General features: G+C 36.9%; 1 long non-coding RNA gene across 4 annotated transcripts in view; it reads right to left on the minus strand.

Annotated features, from left to right (window-relative positions):
* LOC107401874 (uncharacterized) overlaps positions 1-23,181 on the minus strand; it is a 104,862-nt gene that overhangs the window by 14,265 nt on the left and 67,416 nt on the right. For 2 of the 4 annotated variants that reach the window (XR_006071274.2, XR_001578832.3), the window contains one exon: positions 8,649-8,744. This is a non-coding gene — a long non-coding RNA (uncharacterized LOC107401874). Of the gene's footprint in view, positions 1-8,648; positions 8,745-9,056; positions 9,259-23,181 lie in introns of those variants that run through there. The other 2 variants (XR_013050603.1, XR_013050604.1) reach the window with 2 other exon arrangements.

Below are 23,181 nucleotides of genomic sequence, written 5' to 3' on the forward strand. Positions count from 1 at the left end.
TGTGGCATATGTCTTTAATCCCAACACTCGGGAGACAGAGCTAGATGGATCTCTGTGAGTTCAAGGCCAACCTGGTCTACAGAGTGAGCTCCAAGACAGGCACCAAAATTACACAGAGAAACCCTGTCTCAAATAATAATAATAATAATAATAATAATAATAATAATAATAATAATAATAATGATACAATGTATGTGTGTACATGTGCACATGCCCATGTCACATGAGTACAGGTGCCCATAGAGAAACATCAGATCCCCTGGAGCTGGAGTTACAAGCTGCTCATTGTAGGTGCTTGGAACCAGACTCAAGTACTCAGGTCCTCTGGAGGAGTAGCAAGTGTTCTTAGCTGCTGAGCTATCTTTCCAGATATTCTATATTTCTTTTGTGAAAAACACGAGAATTCTCTAAAGCTTACATTTGTAAGATACTGGGTAAGAAAGTTATCCTTTGGGAGCACAGATAGCTCACTGGATGAATTAACCTTTGGTGTTACTTCACAATTAAAGGAATTTTAGTGAAGTCAGTTTTTGGCACATACATCAAGCATGTGTGCACAACCTTAGTAATATAAATAAACGGAAAATATAAGTGGGTCTTACCACATTTTCTTTTCTGAAACAACTACCACTGCTACCGTAGAACACAGAAAACATTTCGCAGCAATTACAGAACCAGAATGCAAACAGTGTAAGGCACAGCACCCAACAGAGACTTTAGGGATTAAATGCCAGGGTTCTTGGGTGTATAAATCTCACCGTTTCAGAGGGAAATGTTATCCACTTATATAAATATCCTGGAATGCGCTGTGCTAATGCAAAGATTAAGCCTTACTGAAGTCAGCACCTTGCCCCTCCCAAAGCACCTTTGGAACACTTCCTAATGCACTGTTTAACAAGTTAGAGGTAATTGTAACTCCCTTCAAAGCAAATTAACACTGTACTTGTGACAGTTTGGAATGACTCTGCTGTGGGAGCCCACAGAGGTTTCCTAGTGAGATCTGAGCTTGCTTTTACCCAGAAGGACTGCATAAGAGGTTGATTGGACCACAAGCCTGAGTACCAGGTGTTTGGATGGGTCTACACTTCATTGTATCTACCAGGGGGAGGTCTTTTGCCTCACCCCTTGGCATTGTTATAAACAGCCCTTTTGAATAAAGTTCTGGGCCAGTGGATATTGATCCAGGTCCTCCCGAAGCTATCCTGTGTTTCTGTCTTTCCTCTCGTTGGCTAGGCCTATCATTCTATCTACAAGTTCCTTATTCCTCTCTCCTCCTTGAAGGAACCCTTTAAAAGGGTGGCAGCATGCCTCCCACACTCTGCAAACTCACTGCCTCCGGACATTTGGCCATCCCAGACACAGAGCCAGTTTGCTAGGATCAGTGCATTCTGCCACATCAGCACACAGTAAGAAAACTGGACAGTATGGACCTTTTTAAAAGAAATTTCTCAATCTTTACTCAACTGGCAAATGAGTTCAATAACAACAGTCAGAATAAGTCGGGGGAAATTCAGGCTGATTAGCAAGGCAATGAGCAACATGAGTCTATGGAACGAAACTGAAACCATTTAAACAGACTTGCACATACAATTCTAGCACATACAGTTCTTTCTTTCTTTCTTTCTTTCTTTCTTTCTTTCTTTCTTTCTTTCTTTCTTTCTTTCTTTCTTTCTTTCTTTCTTTCTTTCTACTACATTCATGTGGTCAGGTACAGAGTAAATGCAAAGATAAGAATAATTAGGAAAATCTCACCACACACATCAAAACTTCTTTAAATAACGTACGAATGTGACAGCACAAAAAACAATGGGACTGTTTTTACATATTACAAAATACCAACCACAACGCAACGTATTTTTTCCGCTTTCTCTGTAAGTCCTGTCACATGACTGCCTTTACATTTAAAAACTGATATCAGGGTTCCAAAACCTTATTACAAATTCCTCCATCAAATGTGAGTGATGAAGCTTCCTAATGATACTGAGAAACGGTTTTTCATGACCACTAGGTAGATAACTCCAGATTGTGAAAACAGAATATATGTAAGAGTACATAATGGCAGTAACACCGAGACCCAAATTTGTATGGACAGGCAAGTCAGGTACTGGCATGCTCAGCAAGCATATGCTATCCTAAAACCCTAAGATTCTGAAACCCTGCCTCTTCATGTCAAAACACAGTGATTCATTTTGCCTCAAGCGTTCACAGGACCCAGTATCAAAGATCAAAGTCTCAACATGCAGAGGAACACTGTGAGCCAAATGTTACACAGGTATTACCAAACCTGGATTCCCCAGAGGAATCCGAACAGTAAGCATCTCAGCACCAGGGAAGCCAACAAGGCTTGCTCCCTAAAGATAAAGGTACTTATGATTCTGGCATCCCTTCAGCTTTGTACAAATACTTTCCCACAAACAATTAAAAAGAAAGACACTCCTGGGGAGTTTCATACAGATTTAAGAACACACCCATGCCAACAGAAGAGAATTTCACAAGCTAGAACTGCTTGACAAGCAAATTTTGCAAACAAGGACAAAGTTCAGTACAAGCAAAAGACAGCCAAATACACGTCCGCACCCACGCTGAAAACTCATGAAATATCTTACACACCAAACTAGACAGACAACACCCACATAACACACTTGCTGAAATTCTGACTCTTCCCTAAGCCCCACCACCCCCAGGGAAAAAGCCCAGAGACACCAGGGTCCTGAGCAACCACGATTACAGAGTGTGCTAAATATAAGAGCAAGCCAAACAAAACCATAGCAGAAGAAAGCACACTCAGACATCCAGGCACAGGCCACACAGACAGTTCAAAGGCAGGAGGCCAGACCACCAGGATGTGGCCGCCTGCGACCCCTCAAGCAGTTCACAGACCCCAGAGGCCTCCTGGCTCATGGAAACACTGCAAGCCCAGCATGGACCCTCTCAGGCCGCTTGTCCACACCCAGGACAAGATTGCCAGGCCCTTGGCCACCCCAAGGGGCTGCTGGTGGCATTCTAACGGGCCAGAGAGTCCCCCAAGACCCTCAGAAAGGCAGACAACCTCTTACAGCCATCTCGGAGGCGGCCATGACAGCAAAAACGAGCGGATTTTTTACGACAACTCCCACAATGCCTGCGGACTACAACTCCCAGAGTGCAGCGGGCGGCCCTGCTGTTAACCCTGTAGTGGCTCCAGGGCTGGCGATCCCTGCTCTTTGCCTCGTCCTGAAACTAAACTGTTGCACCTACTTTCAACCCTCACAATCCGAAACTAACTTAGAAATTTTTGACCAACAACTACATTTACGCTATCTTGACTCTTTCCTTTATCATAAAAACAAGCTCAGCTTCCCAGAACATTATCCCTGACAGAGTACTTTTTGTTAGTCTCCAGAGATGTCACACTGTCAAATACTCACTATTGCAAGGGTACATTTAGGTTCAATTAATTTTCCCTTTAACCTTTATAATTTTCTTAGCATTTTCTAAATTATTATAGCTCACAGAATCTTGTACTAAACACTATTTTAATTTAAAATACATTTTCTAGATCTCTGGGACGCAAAAGGAAGACCATCCTGTACCTGCTACAATGTTCTACATCTCCCCTTTTAATAAAACCATTTTTCTTCAAATACATTAACTTACAAACTTCATGCAACCCCAAATGAGTCTTAATAAGAAAAATTAATTGTGGACCACGTACATTTTCAATTTCAAGCTAAAATTTTAGGCAGAAAACCCCACCTGCTAACAACATTTCTCTTTCTCCACAGAAAGACTGTCAATAACAACAGCACATAATGCCATTTTTTCCTGACTTTAAAATGTCAAAAAAAACAACAAATAAACATTCTTATAAGATTTTAAACATATACTGAAAATTCATTTTTTTCTGGAAACTGCACAATTGCATATTTTACTCATGAGTGAACTTTTTCAAAGTCTGTTTGGATTTAATTTTAAAAAAGTTTTACATGCATTTCCTTCAATTATTTTGGCCATAATTTCAGTAAAGATTAACAAGTAAATGTTAGAGATTAATGTATCATCAATATAACTTAAAAAGTCCATGATGTACATGCACAAACTGACATTCCCAGACAGGTAACTGACGAAGGGACTAAACAATGGTTTGGGGTTTGATGCATGCACTAAAATAACAACCAGCATTCTTCCAAAATATCTGTTGTTTTTCCTGTTCTCAAATATGGAGTAAAATGGACACGGTGTCTACTTTTTCCACTGAAGTATTTTGCAATTTGAAAGGGCATTCAAATGTATCATGGATTTCAGATCACAAAGCTCAGAAATCCTGCAACACACAAAAAACCTCCCCAACAAAGCCTTGCTTATAAATACGCCATCAGTAAAATTCTTCAAATTCTATTTTAAAAGATTCCCTACTTAATGTTACAGTTAGTTTATTAATATATTTTACATCTAGTAAACTACAATGAGAAAAATCCTTATCCATCATTTGCTTTCTTACTTATTTCAATTTGTACTTAAATAAACAATTTCGACAAATGCTACACTAAATACTAAAATATAAAAATTATAAATATGTGTCTTTGAAATTTTAGTTTGTTATACTGGTTTAGATTTTACATTTTTCTAATTTTTACTTAGCACTTTAATTAGTATTTAGATGGACAAAGTTTTGTTTTCCCTCTATTTTTAAATAACTACCAAAACATAGATAATTGATGCATATTTTATATATCATCCTCTTGCTGTTAAGTATTTGATTCATAAGAAGGCCCAAGAAACAAGGAAGAAATGAAACTGATCTAATATATTTATTTATGCTTCTAACTTTCCTCTCAGGGTTACGAAATGATCTTTTCTACTAGATCAATCATATTTTCTTTTACTTTAACTGTAACAATAAAAATTAAAGTTATTGTATTAAAGAACTTTATGTAAGAATTACAATAGAAAAATTTTCTAATCTTTTTCTGTTTACTATAGTCTTTCTGTGAAAAACAATTTAGCTCAACATATCTTGTTTCAGTAATTAAAATAAGCCTTACACTATATACCTAATATTAATAAAAATATCTTTATAGGAAGAGGACAATTTTATTGTGGAAATGAAGTTCTTTAACTTCATATCAAGAAATTTACTGTTTCCTACCAATGTTCTTAAATTCTATTTTACCACATTAATTCTTAATGTGTATTCTTTTGAAACATAAACTCTCTACTAAATATTTTTCAAAGTACTTATATCTAATTGTATTAATATATTTTAAATTACCAGATATTTTGTGCTTTTGAAAATGTATACATCAGTTGAATATAAACATGAAAACCTATTTCTTCTCTCAAATGTGTGCTGGTGATGCATCTAAAAAATGCAGCCTTTCATAGTTATAAGAAATTCTATGTGTAATTTCTATAACCACATCCTTGTTTTCATTTAAAATAATACTTAACAGAACCTGAAGCTGTTTAGATATTGTAACTGCAGTTTTAGACTATCTGGTTTTAAACATCTGCTTTTTGTGCATGGAAGTTATAACATCCATGCAAATAAGCCGTGCTAATAAAAGTATTTATTAGTAAGAGTAGACTGGGTTGCTGATTTTACAATATGCTCAAAAATTAGACTGTCTATTCTTATCTTACATTACTGCTGTAACATAATCACCAAAATCTGAAAAGAGGCCACACATGAAGTGCAGGTTTTTGACAGATTAAACAAATTGTTTATATTTATATTCTGACCCTTCAAAACAATTATTTCCTAGCATGTATTTAAACATCTTCCCTGTTAGTGTTCAAACCTTAATTAATTTGAATTTCTTGGCCTGGTTTTCAAGCAAGGACCTGTCTTTCAAATTCACCCAAATAGTATTTTTTTTTTTATTGAATTGGTTGACATTTATGTTTAGGATAATTTATCTGAAAAAAAAAAACCTTTGTTTTTTTTTTTTACTTTGCATCATAAATATAACTTTCACTTTAATTTTGTCATGTTTTAAATACTTTTCAAAGATTCCTCATGAGAATCCTGTACTGGCAGTCTATGACAAAGAACAAGCAAAATATTTTTTTTCCTTTCTCTTTAACCATCAAACTGATCCTTTTAAATAAAAATTTCCGATTAAGTACTTTCATTCAACTTAACATTCCTCCTTTCTGTCATTTCCGTGCTCTCTATCAATTAGGACAAGCAAAGCAGAAATACTTGTTACTTGTTACTCTCTGATTAAAATGCTCCCTGTCAACTAATAACTAAAGAGTAAATCTCCCTACAAAATTGTAAAAAAAAGAAAGAAAGAAAAAAAGAAAGGAAAAGTAAAGAAAGAAAGAAAAAGGAAACCCTCAGTTTTTTAGGAGGTAAACCTTGTGATATTTTTCTATAGAAATTAAAAAAAAATACCTATGTAAATAATTATGGTCACCCCTACCCTGTGAAAAATCTTAATGGGCTGAAGGATATTTGAATTTCTGAGTTTAATGCTAGACAGCAGTGGTTTCAAATAATATAGTTAATGCTGGAAAAAAAAATTTTTAAATTCTGTTTTAGATTTTGTCACAAAACTATCATAACTTCACAGTTCCTCATACCCACAGTTGTTCTGTATTTTATTTTGCCATTAATATGTCTGAGGAATGAAGGGTCATATTCATAACTCCACAGTTTTAAAATCTTTGTACTACATTTCATTGCTAATTAATCCCATCTGTCTCCCCAAGTTTTCTAATACATAATAATGTCTATTGAAAACACAATATTTAACTTAAACTTCAAATAAAATGAAATAAAAAACCCAAAGTCTAAAATATCTAATTTTTAAAATGTCTTTCTAGCTCCATATCAACTTCTTCAAACTGAAATCTTCAGAACACCGCACCCTCTATGGTGGATATATTAAATATCTCTTGATTTTTGACTTAGCCTGGATATTTAAAAAGAAGTATGCTGTTTTTTCCCACCTCTTTCACCCCATAATTTTCTCCCTGAATCCGATTTGTAGTCACTAACTCACCTGCCTTCTACACATGAACTTTCTGTTCAGAAAACTTTCAAATTCCTTCCTTTCCTCCTTCATTTCTGGGGTGTGCCTGCTATATCAAATTGTAGAGAAGGGAAATGATCATTATTCTGGGCTGGTTTTTTTTCCCCCTCCAAATGATGCTTCCAAGACTTGTTTTCTCAGTCTTTCCTCCATACAACTGCACCACACACTAGTCAGCCCCTTTCTTTTTCTTTTTAAAAACAAAACAACAAATTTCACCTAACTACTCTCTCCCCCAAAACTTGATGGCATATTCTCATTTTTTCGGGGAGGGGGGTGGTGGTGGTTAGATATAAAATAGAGCCTGGCTGAGATTCTTTTTGCCTGCTCTGAACATAACCAATTTCTAGTCTCTGGCAATTTCTTTTTCACCTTGTCTGCCGTGGCATTCCGTTTGAGGTTCTCAGATGAATATATGAAGTTGGGGAGCACAGGTAGGTAGGACCACAAGAAAGGATGTCCACCCACCACAGCCTTGACCCTGCTCAGTACAGGTGGTATCTTGCTCAACACCAACCTGGATGTTTCAAGAGCAATCTAGAATATGTAAATTCTGTATAGATAGACATTTTAAAAAAAATGCTATTCCTATATGTCACTCTTTGCAATCTTGGATTATCTCGGCTAACTTTCCCCCAAAGAATGTGATCTTTATGAAATAATTTTGAATATGCACAGCAGAAGTCTTTTTCAAGGGTAGACAAGTTGGCCATGCAGAGGCCCAGCCTAGGCCTCTGGCTGAAGCAGTGTAGCCCACCAAGTTTCTCCACCCAAAACACGTACTTAAGTACTGCTATTTCTATTGCCTGGTCACAGGCTCATGGGAGGCTGATGGTAAACATTTAACCCCACATTTCTGACTTGATTCCATCACCCAGCAGAACAAGCAGACCCTAGACTAAGCAGACAGGGAAGGCACCACCCAAAGAATAAGCTAAGATGGCTTTATTTTGCAGCTCTGTCCATTTCCCCAGCCATTCTCCCAGCAACGGAGGTAGGCTTTGCCCTTATACAACAGTAAGGGGTCCAATATGGAGAGCTCCCAGGAGTCCCAAACTTTTACAAAGTACCAACCATAAACCAGTAAGACATTGCTGCAATAATATTATTTTTAATAAGAAAATGCCAAGTTAAAAGCCTTCTTTAAATTTTTTACAGATATAGTAGGTAAATGATTTTTTACAAAGAATAAGACATAAGTGGGTGCAGAGCCACAAAAACCTCATCTCTGCTTCATCCTCAGCACTACCAGCTTCTTTTTCTTCAGGAAAACAGAGAAACTAGGCAAGCACACTAGCACACTGGTCCTCATTCAGGAACCCAACGCCATTGTAACTGGGGAACAGACACAGTAGGAAGCCTTTCAACCTTCAGAAAGACGCCCTCCAACCCAGCCCTGGCCAGTATAATTGTAAAAGAAGCCAGGCAAAGCATTCCCAACCTTCTGAAAAGATTCCTGCCTCGTCCTCTGCTCGGGACTCCGCGCCACATTAATCTGACTCATTAGTTCCTATCAAGACAGCCGGCAATTTAAATCCAAGTCCTAAGCATACACTTCGTTAAGAGTGATTGTTTGGAAAGCCAAACTGACTGGTCCTAAACAGCAACAGATTAGTGTGAACTACTTACCAGGTCCAGCACCAGCTGCAAACAATTCTTTCATTTGCTTGATCCAGCAGAACTGCCAAATTCCCAAACTTCCTTTCCGTGTAGGAAACTAAGTTCCTAGAAATAATCAGAGTTTCCCTTATTAAGTCTTAAACGTAAACTACATATCCGACATAAGATTCTGAAGCATAAAATTACACAATTCCCCCAACCCCCTCCACAAAATCCCTCTTTTAATTCCATCTCTCTTTTAATTAATTTGGCAAAATTGCCTGCCTTCTCTACTATGCTTTCCTACTTAGACATCACTCTCAAAAGGAAGGATCCCCATCCCCTGACACCCTGACACCCTGACACACACACACACACACACACACACACACACACACACACACACACACACACACACACACTTCCCTTCTTCCTCACTTAAAATCTCCTGGGAGCATACCACCAGCTTCTCTGGTTTCACTACACTGCAGTCCCGGCTGATTTTAACAAAGCTTCTATCCTCTTGTAAAATGTAAAATGAGGGGGTTGCACCAGACAGGCTCCAAAGTCCCATTTAGCTCTAACAGTCTCTAAGTGGCCGTGCTGATCCAAAGAAACTGGAGTATTTCCACAGAAGCACCCACATTTGGACTTTGTTCTATATGTGTCCCTGCTGTCTCTCTTCACTCTGCCTTCCCTCCCCCTTCCAAACAGTCATGATTTAGCAAAAGGCTTCACTGCAAATTTACTTTCTGACTAATTCCATAGAGCCCAGACCTATGGAAGGTCCACCAGAGATCCTATAAGTGCACAGAGAGAGCAACTTGGGTCAGTTTTGCTAATTATTCTTTATCAACCAAAATGAAGCTTCTAGATGTAACCTCATCCCCCATCCATAATGCTCTTTATATAATAATTCTTCCCTTACATGTTGTTTAACTTTCACAATGTTTAAAAAAAAACCATGCAGTTGATGAACATTGTACTTCTGAGAAAATTTTCCTGGATCATAATTTAATATCCATTTTTCTCTGCACTGAGTCCTGCCTTGCTCTCCCCATCAATCTAATTCATTTCTTTCTCCAAGAAACCATCCTGCATCACTGTAAAGATAACTTCATTCTTTCCTTGGAAACCGAAGTGTTTGATGACATGGCAGCACTTGTTACTTAACGGGGGTCATTCAATTTGACCACGAAGACACTGACGTCAGTAATTAGTGACAAACCTATGACTGGAACCTAGAAGCAGCGTAGCTCTTCTGTGAAAAACACCATTTATTAATGCTTCAGTAATTCGGGAGATGTGCTTGGATTTAAGACTTTAAAACAGCCCCTGTCTTGTGTTTCTTAGTCCAGGACTTTTATCCACGGAACCTACACTTCCTCTCTTGCTAAAAGACAACTTACAAAGAATCAAGGATGCAAGTTCCCTTATTCTTTTTTCTAGCACCCAGCGGGACTTGGTTAGCAGCAGATCAACGGTTTAGAAAGAGCAAGATCGCCAGTAGCCTCAGATCAATTGGAAGCATCTCCATGTTGAGGATACATTTAGTCTTTTCAAATGGTGGTTTTGTATTTGTGAAACTGTTTCTTACCAGAGACAAGCTACTTCAAAGTAAGCTCGATTTATATTTATTAGGTGAAAAGTAAACAGGTGTCCAGACAAACACATCTTCTTCCCTGTCTATACAGAACTGAGGCTTGGAAGGATCCCCACCTGCCTCAGGTTGGTGCAGGAAACCCCACCCTTATCCCCCACCCCAGTTTTGCGGATGCTAAGCTTGCACTGTACCACTGAGCTACATACCCAGTCCTAATATTTTTAATTTTGTAAATTTGGGCAGCACCTTGTTACAGTAAGGAATCAACACCACTGAATCTGGACTCAGCACCCGAATATTACCCCAAAATAACCGTTTGCTTTTGGAAATGCTTTTGTTTATGTGTCTTCATGGCTCTCTCTCTCTCTCTCTCTCTCTCTCTCTCTCTCTCTCTCTCTCTCTCTCTCTCTCTGTCTTTGTCTCTGTCTCTCTCTCTCTCTCACACACACACACAATTTGTGATACAGCTCTATGACTTAGAACATAGCTGCTGAAGTAATAACTATTCAAAATACAGAAGAAAAACATTAAAAAACACATTATTTCTGCTAATTCAAACTACTACGTTACGAGCCACATCACCACACACTCTTTTCACAGCTCGTGTGACCACCTTAGACTGTCACTTAACTTGGTCCCTGATACTGGCTCCTTCCCTTACCTCCCTCCCTCCTTTATTTCCTTCTTTCTTTTGAGGCAGGGTCTTACTCTGTAGCCCAGGCTGGCTTCAAAGTCATGGTGATTCCCCTGCCTCAGCCTCTAGAGGGCTACAGTTACAGGAGTGCCACCGTACCTGGGTTGGCTGTCCTATTCTCCCTCTGAAGTTCTCACCTGTGAATCCAAGATCCTCAAATAGTTTGGGATCAGAACCCCAAAGTCTCCCAGTATTTAACTGAGTAAAAGTAAATGATTCTTACTTTTCTGGTTTTGGTTTGTTTCTTTTTCTTTTTGGGTCTGTTATGCTTTTCTCACAAATTTACTTCTATAATTTACAAAGGCAATAAAAATAAAATGAATAATCTTTTTACCCAGGATTTCCATTACATGCCCATTTATAAGTTACTTGTCTCCTAAGAACTAAAGCCCTGCTCATGAGTCCAGAGAAACTTTAAATCTAAGCACTGCCTTGTATGTGCACATAACATGTCATCCTAAGAAGATTTTATAGGTACATGTAGCATTTTTAGTATTAAACTAGCAGATCCCAAGGTTTCTAGTATTTTTCACTATTTACTACAGACATTTTCGAATGAAGGAGGGATGGTATAATAAGCACCCAGGCATTCATCACCTCTGGTTAATAATTACCATTTTCTCGTATTTGCCCCATTGTCTTTTTTCCCCACTAAAATACTCTAAAGGAAATTACAGATATCACATTTTCTACATAACCACAATTTCATCATGATGCCTACTCGATTAACAACCATTCTCTAATCCCAGAGCCGCATTCCAATCTTTCCACTCAGAATTTGAGTTCCTCAATAACATTCATAAGCCCCTGTTCTGTTGTTAAGGAAGTACCCCCAAACCAGCTCTAAGGTAACATTCTAGCTTGTTCTACCCGGCTTTCAGCATCCTCTCAGATCTGCTCTGAGCAGACGCCCTGCTACCCCTGCAAACCATCCAGTCATGCTCTTATATCTGCAGCCCTTGATGCAAACATTGATGAGAAATAGACAAGAGAAACTGTGCCATCTCGAACAGATTGTTTCCTTCAATCATCAGTGTTCACCAAAGAGCAAAGAGAAAGAAAAAGGAGGACCACAGACCCCAAATAGAATCACATGGGTTTTAATGGGATTGTTCCCCTAATATTTCAGTAGTGGTCTATGTGATCAAATTAAACAATATATAAAGATGGTATACAGAGTCAAATTTATTGAATCTCAGATTTGTTTTAAGTTTGCATTACCTTTAATCATTTAATTAATTCATCAAAAGTGACATTCTTGTAATCCACAGTGATGAAATAACTGGGTTATTTCAAAGTCGGTTAGAGGGTAGGTAGGATTAGAGATTGACCAACTATAAAATATAAGTAGTATTTAGTATAGACACTAGAATAAAAGAGTTCACTTATCCTTTTGTAGAAAATAGAGGCATAGCTGGGGTTGGTGGTGCATGCCTTTAGTCCCAGCACTCAGGAGGCAGAGGAAGATAATCTTTGTGAGTTCAAGGCCAGCCCGATCTACACAGTAAGTCCCAGGACAGTCAGGGCTACATAGGGAGACCCCAACTCAAAAGATGAAAATAAAAAGAGAGAGTGAGAGAGAAAGAGGCATAAACAGAAAGCTAAGATTGCTCTTTCTCCTCATCTGCAGTTTTCTCCTCCTCCCTTTTGTTTCATTTTTTGAGGTACCAAAGCCTCTCACACATGAGTTTTTTTCATTAAAAAAAAAAAACAATCTCAAACAAGAGCTTTGCCATGTCTATATGTGATGCTGTCTCGAAGGCTTTTCTTCCCTGTCATTTAGGATAGGAACATTGCTTGGAAGGTTAGGTGACATTCTTTTCACCTTTACCTTGTGGATTCTTGAAGAAAGTCATTCCCCTTCTTCAAGAATCCACAAGGCAGCTTATTTGATTGCTTTTAAAGGGTGATTACATAGAATTGATGAATCAAGAGAACAAACTTTCTATTTGTTTATATTTAATAAAACTGTATAGGGGAATATATTAAGAGCTACCTCTTTATTCCATTATAATAAAAGCAACCATGCTATACCTTAAAACACTTTTTAAAGCGAGGGGTCCATAATACAAGTTTGGAGTAAAGAATTTTTGCTGAAGGCCTAAGAATTGAGTGTATTCTTCAACTCTCAGATGTATATGCTTTTTTATTAACATCATTCCAAGAAACACACCAACATGACTAGATTTACATATAAAAATAAATATATAGAAATGCTTATGTTCCCATAAATAATTTATCTACAAAAAAAGAATATATAGAGTCAAATTGAGCTACCCTCAAAATGAGGTGGACGAACAGGGTAACCAGAATTTAAAGACAGTCCTCAGTATTTTCCTTTAAGTTACAAAGAATATTCCAGGAAAAAAATTAATATTTAAGTTCATTGTTGGCTACTTTCCAGAACAAAACCTAAAGGCAAGATAATGACTAACAAGCCAGGAGTGGAAAAGCCCTATACGAGATCCCTGGTGATCTAAAATCTAAGAAGTCCACCTTGAACATGACTGTAGTGCCTCCTGACAGGTGAGTGAAGGGACAGATGGGCTGTGTATACTGCCCTACAGATGATTAGTCTGATGCAGCCTGCCTCCACTTAATAACAGCCACAAGAAACAGAACCCCCTCCCCCATGCACACACCCATGAACACCCACATGCACACCCGTGCGTGCAGGCGTGCGTGCACACACGAACACACACACACAGGGATTTTTTTTTTAAGGTGTCTCTAAAGATAACACTCATAGTCTAAACGCTCTGTTGTGCCATCCTTTGCTGGCATGCTGCCGTCCAGGAAATAGAATGCCAGCAGCACCACTTACTCATCTAATAAATATTCACTGGTGGTCTCTACATGCCCGGTAGTAGATACATCAGTCCTAAAGTGAGAAGAGTCTTTGGAGAGCATCTAGCTCAATTCAGGTCCTCTATCAATGGGGACAAGAGAGGTTAGATGACTGAGTAACATCACTCAGATTTTTGGATTGCCTTTTAAAATATACAACAAAGACCTCAAGAGAGGGAGTTTTCAAAGTATAAACCATGGACATGCAAGAAAAACTGCCCAAATGAAAAGAGGCATCGTTGTACCTTTGTTTTCTGAGACAGGATGTTGTGTAGCCCATGCTGGCCTCAGACTCCCTATATAGGCTATGGATGATCTTGAACTTCTGATCTTTGTGCCTTTACCTCCAAAGTGCTGGGGCTCCAGATGTTCATTATTATACCTGGTTTATGTGGTGCTGAGAATCAAACCCAGAGCTTCATGCACGCTAGGCAAGCACTCTAAAAACTGACTTACACTCCTAACCCAATAATCATACTTTCTGACAATTTTTCAGAGAAAGGGAGTGAATTTTGAAATTTGTCCCTAACCCTAAGCATGCTCCCCTGTCTTTCTCGAACACTGATAGGCAATAACAAAATGTCTTCCAGTGTCCTGAGAAGAGGGACGGGAATGGAAAGGCCAGGGCACTATCAGTGGGAAGTGAAAGCTGGCCAGTACATAATCCAAACCAAAAGAACCCAGACCCTTAGTCAACTCTAAACCAAAGCCTTTCTATTGGAATCTGTATCTCACTGCAGCGGCTGGAGAATATCTTTAAGTCAGAGCTGCTAAAGGATGAAGAGAGAGTAAATCAATGAAAGAACAAAAGTAAGAGAGGGGAGTGGGAGAACCTGAACTTTTCTTCCTCTCCGCCTCCTCCTTCACCCTCCTCACTCAGGACCTTACCCGTAGTATTTACTGTGTCCCTTCTCTTCCTGTTTGGATATAAGGAGGCTCTCTGGAGCCCTTAGGATCAATCGTGCCCAGGAGGACTGAGAAGACACCTTTAGAAATTGTGAGGGAAACGCTGAGAAGACCCTTTGCTAACTTGGAGCTATCTTGTTAGATCCTTAAGAAGAGGCACCCAAGAGCTCCTACTTCCTGCCCAAACTGCATTTGCTCAGAAAACCTTGCAGATTCTTTTTTCCTTCTGGCTAAACCATCACCATCAGATTTCGGAGGACCAAACTTTAACCTCCTTGTGAGTCTAAGTCATATATCCAAGCAGCCAACAGCTCCAACCTTGTAAGACGAAAAGAAGTTTAAGTCATTTTCAGCTGTGTAGAAAGATGGTGACTGTCCTGAGCTACGTAAGACACTGCCTCAAAATAAAATTAAAAAGATTAATTTTTAAAACTATTTAAAAAGAGGTGACATATTAATGAAAGCAGTAAAAACTCAGCCACCTCAGTCCTTCATCCTTTTCACTCTTTTATGACAGAGCCACAGAGTTCAGTTCTTGGAAGATGATGAACTTCACAGGTATTTAGAAGTTGAGGGCACTGGCTAGCTAACCTCCCCACACAGCATAATCTGTGCCAGCATTCCTCACTGTCAGTCTTTAAGATAAGAGAGACCCTCAGATACCTAAAGCCACTTGATCTGGTCCCTCTCTGAAGTCTCTTTCAGGACAATATCATTGAGAAGCAAATAGAGATGAGAAGCATCAGCCTGAACTCAGAGTGACTGCCCCGTTGGAATGGAGTGTGGCACCTTGTCGACTCGCAGCACCTGCAGCTTGTCCTAACAGCCACCATCAGCCCCAAAGACAGGTTGTCCAAGCCACAAGAAGTCTTAAGCATCATTTCATTCAATTCTAACATTTTGTAAGTAAGAACACCAGGGTCCAGAGAAAGGAAGTGATTTGCCCCAAATCCCATAATGAACAAGCTGAAGATCTGGCACTTTTGCCCTCTCCTCCAGCTTGTTTACCCATGCAGTGCAATTTTACCTTTTCAAAATGTTTACCCATGTGTCAGTTCACATGACAGGATAGCTAACCGTCTGGGGGAGAGTGGACAGGGTACTTATGCTGTTCTCTAGATCAAAACAAACAAACAAACAAACAAACAAAAAGCTAGTAAAGAAGTTGCACCAAAAAGCCACTGCTAGACATAGAAGCAAAGCTGGATTTTTCTGACAAGGATTTGATGTTCTTCTGGCTGATGTGAAAACAGTACGTACTACCATGTTGGGTCGAGGAAAGGACTCCACCAGAGAGGAGTGAGCAGCTCAATGGACAAACTCAGAGCCTTTGTTTGCACTGTTAGTTTTGTTTTGAATAATTTTTTAGTATCTCAACTAACAAGAAAAAACAAAACAAAAAATTGAAGGGCAAAGTAAAATATAAGTGGTTACTTTGAAAACCACGATTCCAATGGTACATTCCCCCTTGCCTAACAGTTAAGAAGAATGGAGTCCACACTGATGTATAAATTCCTTTCCAGACTGAACATCACGTTTTGAACCATGCCTGGAAGTCCAGTCTTATGGCTTTTCCTATTTGCTCGTGTAATGCAGAGTGGAAGCTGCAGTCACTAGTAATTCACTAAATGAGGTGATGGATACTGTGTGGTGAGCCTGGACTAAGCAAGTCCATCTTCAGGACAGTGAGGAGAGGACTTCACCAGGCAGGCTCGAGCAGTCCACAAATGAGACAGCCTATGTTTTAACCCCTACCGTTGGAAAGGTCTAGCATAACCCACCATCACCTGTGTGGGTTAGGGGCATTCAATATACTTAAATGTGAGAATCAGAGAAAAACCCACAAATGCCAAGGGCAAACAAAAATGTAAAAATAGCTTTCTGAAGATACATTCCAAGAAATGAACCTTCTTACTGTTGTCATGAAAAAAAAATATGGGGGTGGCCATACCTTGAAATACTAAGCCCTCACAGGACCCAGTAATAATCATTTGACACTGAGCACTGGAAACCAGTCATAAGTATAAAAAATTATATTTTGCCAATGGGTCTGGTTGTTCAATGCAGAGTGATTAGCCATTGTAATGTTTCCTTTCCATACTGTGTAGATAGAGAGGAATAAGAATGCTTTTCAGAAGACCCTACCTTGAGTAAGTGAACTATCACATTTACAAGCAAGAAAATAACTCATAAAGACTAGAGGGATCATGTTTGGTCAATTAACTGCATTGTACTAATGACAAACAAACGCAGAAACTTAGTAAAGGTGGGTTTCAAGATCATCAGTCAGTGCAAGAAAGGAACGTTTTGAATTTCCAATGATGCTTTAGACTGACCAGTCCAATGATGCTGTAAAGTCCACAATGCTCGACTGAAAATTACTTAGATGAGTTTCTCAAATTTGGAAAACACTGTTTTTTTATGGTATGGATTTTTCTTTTTGAGATAAAAATTTGATTTGTAGCCCAGGCTGCCCTTTTAACTCTGATCCTCCTGCCTCAGTCTCTTAAGTGCTGAGATTACAGGCAGATACCATCATGCTGAGCTAAAAACAATTTCTTTTTCTTTTTTTTTTAAATTTAAGCACAACTGATAACAATGTCTATTTTCATGGTGGATATTGTGTTGTTTTGATATTGCTAAGTTTTTTTAAAGAGATGCTTGGGATGGCTAGATCAGAAGCATGATGTCATATAATAGTTTAGCTACAGAAATTATTAGAATAAACCTATCAAACCCTGAGTATAAGGAAGCATGTTGATTTATAATTTTTTGTCTGTTTTTATGATGCAGGTTTTCAAAAAATGTATTTCTTTAAATTAAAATTTTAAATTAGCATACAGAATAATGGGTTTCATTATGGGGTTTTCATGATATGTATCATTATGCTTTGCTAATGAGAAGGTCTAGAAAGTTAACATAGCCCTGCTGACTAGCATTTATACAGCCAAAGCTACAGTAGGACATAGTATTTGTAAGCAACCCAAAACCCATGGTCTTCTTGGTCATTTTTAACATTTATATTTGCTCAAAACCCTTTCGGATTGCTGGCTGTTTTCTGCCTGCAAGTTATGAGCAAGAAATCATCTGAATGCCAGGTAAATCTTGAGAAGTAAAAATGCTGTTTAAAATTAATGCTCATTAGTGACAGAAAAAAGTAATCAAGACCAGAGGGTTTAATGTGTGGGGGTCAGGGGTTTTTGTTTATTTTTATGTGTTTATTTTTGCTTTAAGCAGTAGCTTGAGAGCAAAAGAGACAGAGTTGGGCATTGCCAAGCAAGACCGACTACAAAGTTATTGGGGATGCTTAATTAAATGTTTTATTTTGAGTGGGTCACAAATAGAAAGTCCTTCAGCAAAGTGGGAAATAACCCTAAAAGTAAGACACAGGAAGCCAACAGAAGGTAAAGAAAAAAATTTGTTTATAAGGGGAAAGTAAATTCCATTAAGATGGTATTCAATTTCTCTAGTAATTAAAATAGCCATTACTTTGTGGTGCTTATTTTATTTGGCATGATATAAAACATGCTATGCTATAACTTTAGGTTTCTTATGTACATTTTGTAAAAAAAAATCACAAAGATAAAAATTCAGGAACTACTATTGAGAGTTGAAAAGTTAAATTGCTATTTATATTAAAAGTTAAAAAAGGAATTCTTTCTGTTGAATTTGAAGTTTCTAGTAATGTCTTAATATTTTAAGATATAAAAGATTTATAACATCACTCAAAATCAAAACTCTAAAAAGATTTATTTATAGTGATCAAGACTTTAAAGCTTAGGATAAGATAAGAATTCTTCAATCAGGATCTAGAGAAAATACCATTTAAAACACTTGAAAATTGGTTTTATAAAAAACTACATCTTTAAGTTTTTTATTGTTAATACCATACTACTTTAAGAGAGCCAAGGACAGATTTCTTAATATTGGGAAGTTTTTCAAAGTTAATTAAAAATTACATGGCCACAGATCTAACATCGTTCTTTATAGAATATCTTTAATATCTAGTGAATGCCTAACAGCAAACTATAATAAAACAGCAAAATGCCATTTTAATTTTCATCTATTGCTCATTTTAAATAAAGCAACACTACAAAATTTTTTGCTAAATCATGTTACTTTTACTCTAACTCACCAACATTTTTGCATCTAAAATGGATATGTTTTAAAATATTTATTTTTAATGTACTTCATTGCCTACAAGTTTAAAGTTATTTTCTTAAATGTAGTTCATTGTAGTCATTGTTTCTTTTTAATAGAAGGGTACCTGAGAGAGCACTTCATGAGGTAGATAACAAGCTCAGAAGACAGTAGGGCTTATCTCTAGTGCTTTTTTTAATGTCAGTATATTAATGTGTGTATTATCAGTATAAAAGCAATCACTGTGCCTTTTTAGTGTCAGCTCGTCTGGGTGAAATTCCAACAATACCCAGGGCTCTGCTGCCTGCACAGTGCCTAACAATTGGATGTTTGTGAACATCAGGAAGACAGAGCTGACTCACGTAATCTTTTGGCACCTTCTAAAACCAAGCTGACCCTCCTTAACGTTCACAATTGGGATATTAATTAAGGAAAGCAAACACAGCTGTTTAGTTATGGATTGGGAGATTTTCAAACTGTATTAAAATGCCCTTTGGTTTGATTCTTTCTGTAATACTTTCTCTTTCTCATATAATGCTACTCTGTTGTTTTTTTTTAACTAACCCCCTAGGATGTACAACATTTATAGAACATAAAAATAAATAATTAGTTTAGTAGAATATGATCACGATCTATGTTTAACTAATTTTGAATCAAAATTATAACTGGCTCTAGCTGTTTCATTTTAATCTAAGACTTGACAAAATGGAAAGTTTATAGAAAATATTCTTGTTTTCCTTTGAAAGTATTATTTAAGATACTATGTGCTTCAGAGATTTAAAAAATTCCTTTTCTTAAAAATCATTGTTTTAGAAATTTAAAAAGAAAATTAAAATGAAACAAAACTTCAATGTGCTAGCTGGTTTCTGTTTCTTACTCCTGGTTCATTCATTTATATGTAAAAATAAGGATGCAATATTTTTTAATATAAATTTCCAAATCAACAAGCGTATGTGACAAAGCCTCAATCTATACTCGGTGTTTAGAATTCAGAAACAAATTTATAAATAGAAGTTTCATATTCCAAGGAAAAGGTACAAAAGTCTGAGAAAAAAAGACCAAATCACCTAAATGGCTGGTACTGAAAGTAAAATTTTTGGTATTTTGCATTACAAATCTGATAAGAGCTTAACTAAGATGATTGAAAATTGTTGTATTTACTGAAGATTGCTTTTAGATTCTAGAAAATGCTTTTGAATAGTATCTCTACTTCCCATTTGTCTTGCAAACAGATTCAAATGCACAATTTTAAAATTCAAGACTCTTTAAATTTAAAGAAAATCTTTTTTTTTTTTTTTTTTTTTTTTTTTTTTTTTTTTTTTTTGGTTTTTCGAGACAGGGTTTCTCTGCGTAGCTTTGCGCCTTTCCTGGAGCTCACTTGGTAGCCCAGGCTGGCCTCGAACTCACAGAGATCCGCCTGGCTCTGCCTCCCGAGTGCTGGGATTAAAGGCGTGCGCCACCACCGCCCGGCTAAGAAAATCTTAATCAACAAAGCCCCTGATAATACTTTTCTTTCATTTTCATGGAAATAAAATGTTTAACTAATGAAATTGGCATTTATTTTAATACTGTAAATGCCAGTATTTGATCAAATATCAAGAGTTTAAACTGTTCTCAAAATAAGAGTTCTCAAATGTTTACAGTAGTTTTATTCCTAAGTAAAAATATCAAGGAATTAGAATTTAAAATTGAGAAATTGTCAATAATTTTTGGGGGAGGAAAAAAATAATTGCTTTAAAAAAACAGCATCACAGGGCAAATGTTCTTTTTTTTTCTTTTTAACATTTTTTCTTAACTACAGACACAGTAATTGAACTGAACTGTGATCAATTGACCTTTATCAAAATATTCCTAGTTTACAGCAATTTAAACAGTATAACTTGCAGCATAACATAGTCTTTATAAAATTTTCTTTTCTCTCTCCCTTTAAAAAGAGGTTCACATAAACATGAAAAAATATTTTAAATACTTACAATTTGTTGCATACCAATTTTTAAAAATACATTTAAACATATCTGCCTTTTACTGAACTATAAATCGACTGCCAAATTATGTTTGATGATCAAAGCTTTGTTTTTCAATTGATTCTAGAATAATTTATTTTTACATTGATTCTAAAGAGACATTGAAAACAGTCATATTTTTCAGTGGCATATGTTTTTATGTGTTAATTTGTTGAGCATTTTATCCCACAGGATCATTAGTTTAGCATTTAGTGATTTAGGCAGACTGTTGCCACAGCCTTAGGTTAAGAGCTTAAAATACCTAAAGATGACATTGTGAAATTTTTTTTTCAAATATTACAAAATTGTATAGTATGTTCTGAAAAGTAAAATGTGAAGAGAGTTTAATTTTTGGTTTTGTTTTGTTTTTAGTTTTTATGTTAGTTTACTAACTCCATCAAGTTTTGACTTTTCATGATCAAATAATAGCAGATCATGTCTGATAGTTGAAGAAAATGTTTTAATAATTTGTTTATTAAACTGTCCTTTCAGTTTTGTGCCTGAACCTTTATTTAAAGCAGCATTACAATTAGTATGTTGAATGTATTGCACACTCCTACATTTGAACAACAGTTGAGATAAGCTTTCTTGCTATATTCCTGCAACTTTCCTATTTCAAATACTATGCTTCTAATTTCCCAATAGGACATAGGACAGGCCTCAGCCATGACAATTTCTATCATGAATGCATTTTAAATTTTGCTGTAATTTTAATATCTGATATATTTAATGGACCATTAGTCTGCCTGATTTTACCTTGAAGTTTGTAATCCAGTTTAATCTTATGTGAATATTTATTTTTAAAAATTAAAAAGTGTCTATCATAATGTTTTTTTTTAATAATAGGTTTTCAAAAATATTTTCAAAAGATCCTCTACCTTCAGCTCAGAATTGATGTAATTACTTCTGAATTTTAGAACTTTATAACTTCATGGCTTGACTGGCATTTTAAGATTTACCAGTTGCTACCCTACTGTGAACTAGATAGGCAGGGAATAATTCTTTCCTTCCTTTAAGTTTATAACTTAAACTTCGTTTAAGTTTAAGGATTTATAAAAAAACATATACACACGTGATATGCACTGCAAAGCATCATATCCAGTATACAGGGAGCTTAATGAGTCTTTTTTCTCCTTGGCTAAGTCTTGTCATCTCATCTGAAACAGAAAAATGCTTTGAAGGTTAGCCTTCAGGGGGAAAAGGGGGGGGGAGTGAGGGAAGTCATTACCAACATACCAACATTACTATCCCTGTCCAATCTATTTTTTGAAAGAAGATTGATTTTTCAAGGTATTTCTTCTCCTCTATATTTATACACATTTCATGGAGGTTGAATGAAGAAGAAAAAGAAAATGAAGAAGAGGAAGAGAAGGAGAAAAAGGAGAAACAGGAGAGGGAGGAGAAGGAAGAGGAGGAAGTTTTCACAAAATTTCTCCCTGGCTCAAATCTTCTGATCTGTCTTCAAAATCACAGGAAAGTGCAATTATCTAGTGAATTGATCAGTGAAGACAATCCAGATAACTCCAACTACCCAGATCTTTTTTTACTGAGGAGAATTCCCCTCCTCTAAATTATCCAAATAATGGATTCCACTCTTCAGTTCAATTTGCATGTCTAGACAGATAACTAGACAGAACAAGGCTGGGGAGGACCATGGTTCTTGAAGCTGCACGATTCTGAATTGTCATTCTTGCTGTTTTCCATTGACAGCCTCACTGGTACATGCAGGACTCTGAGAAACGTCATGGTATTTTAGGCAGTCGAGATCCAGGTGCAGGCACATGTTTATTTAAGCTTGCCCGGGTTTTGGTTCTTTCTTTCGGAAGTCCATCACAGATCTTCCTAATCAGGCAATCACACACAGGAAAATGCAAGCAACTGTCCTCTTCTCCCTCTGTATTCATGAAAACACACACACACACACACACACACACACACACACACACACACACACACACACACACACCCATATTTTTTTAACTTACTTTTTTAACTTTACTTCCATCTTACAAAACTAAAAAGTAAACAACAACAAAAACCCCTCTGTTTGTTCAAGACAGTGCTGAATTACTCTTTCAAAGTAGTTACTTTTCCAAAAAGAAACTGGATGCAGGAATGTCTTAATTTGTAAGATTTGTTCAATGACATAAATTTGAAAAATGTAATGATCATTTCACAAAGTAAATATACATGTGTGTATCTGGCTATATGTAGTCTACCTTCAAAGCCATGTCGTTTGAAAAACATAAAAGAAGAAAAACTAAAACTTCATTTATAATTCTCCCAATTGTTGATGGGTAGACTAGAAAGGGTTAAAACATGATTGACTCAGCATCTCTGACACACATCCTCATTACGTCATCAGATATT

The sequence above is a fragment of the Peromyscus maniculatus genome, chromosome 4 (assembly GCF_049852395.1).
Source record: "Peromyscus maniculatus bairdii isolate BWxNUB_F1_BW_parent chromosome 4, HU_Pman_BW_mat_3.1, whole genome shotgun sequence".
Taxonomy (NCBI): Eukaryota; Metazoa; Chordata; class Mammalia; order Rodentia; family Cricetidae; genus Peromyscus; species Peromyscus maniculatus.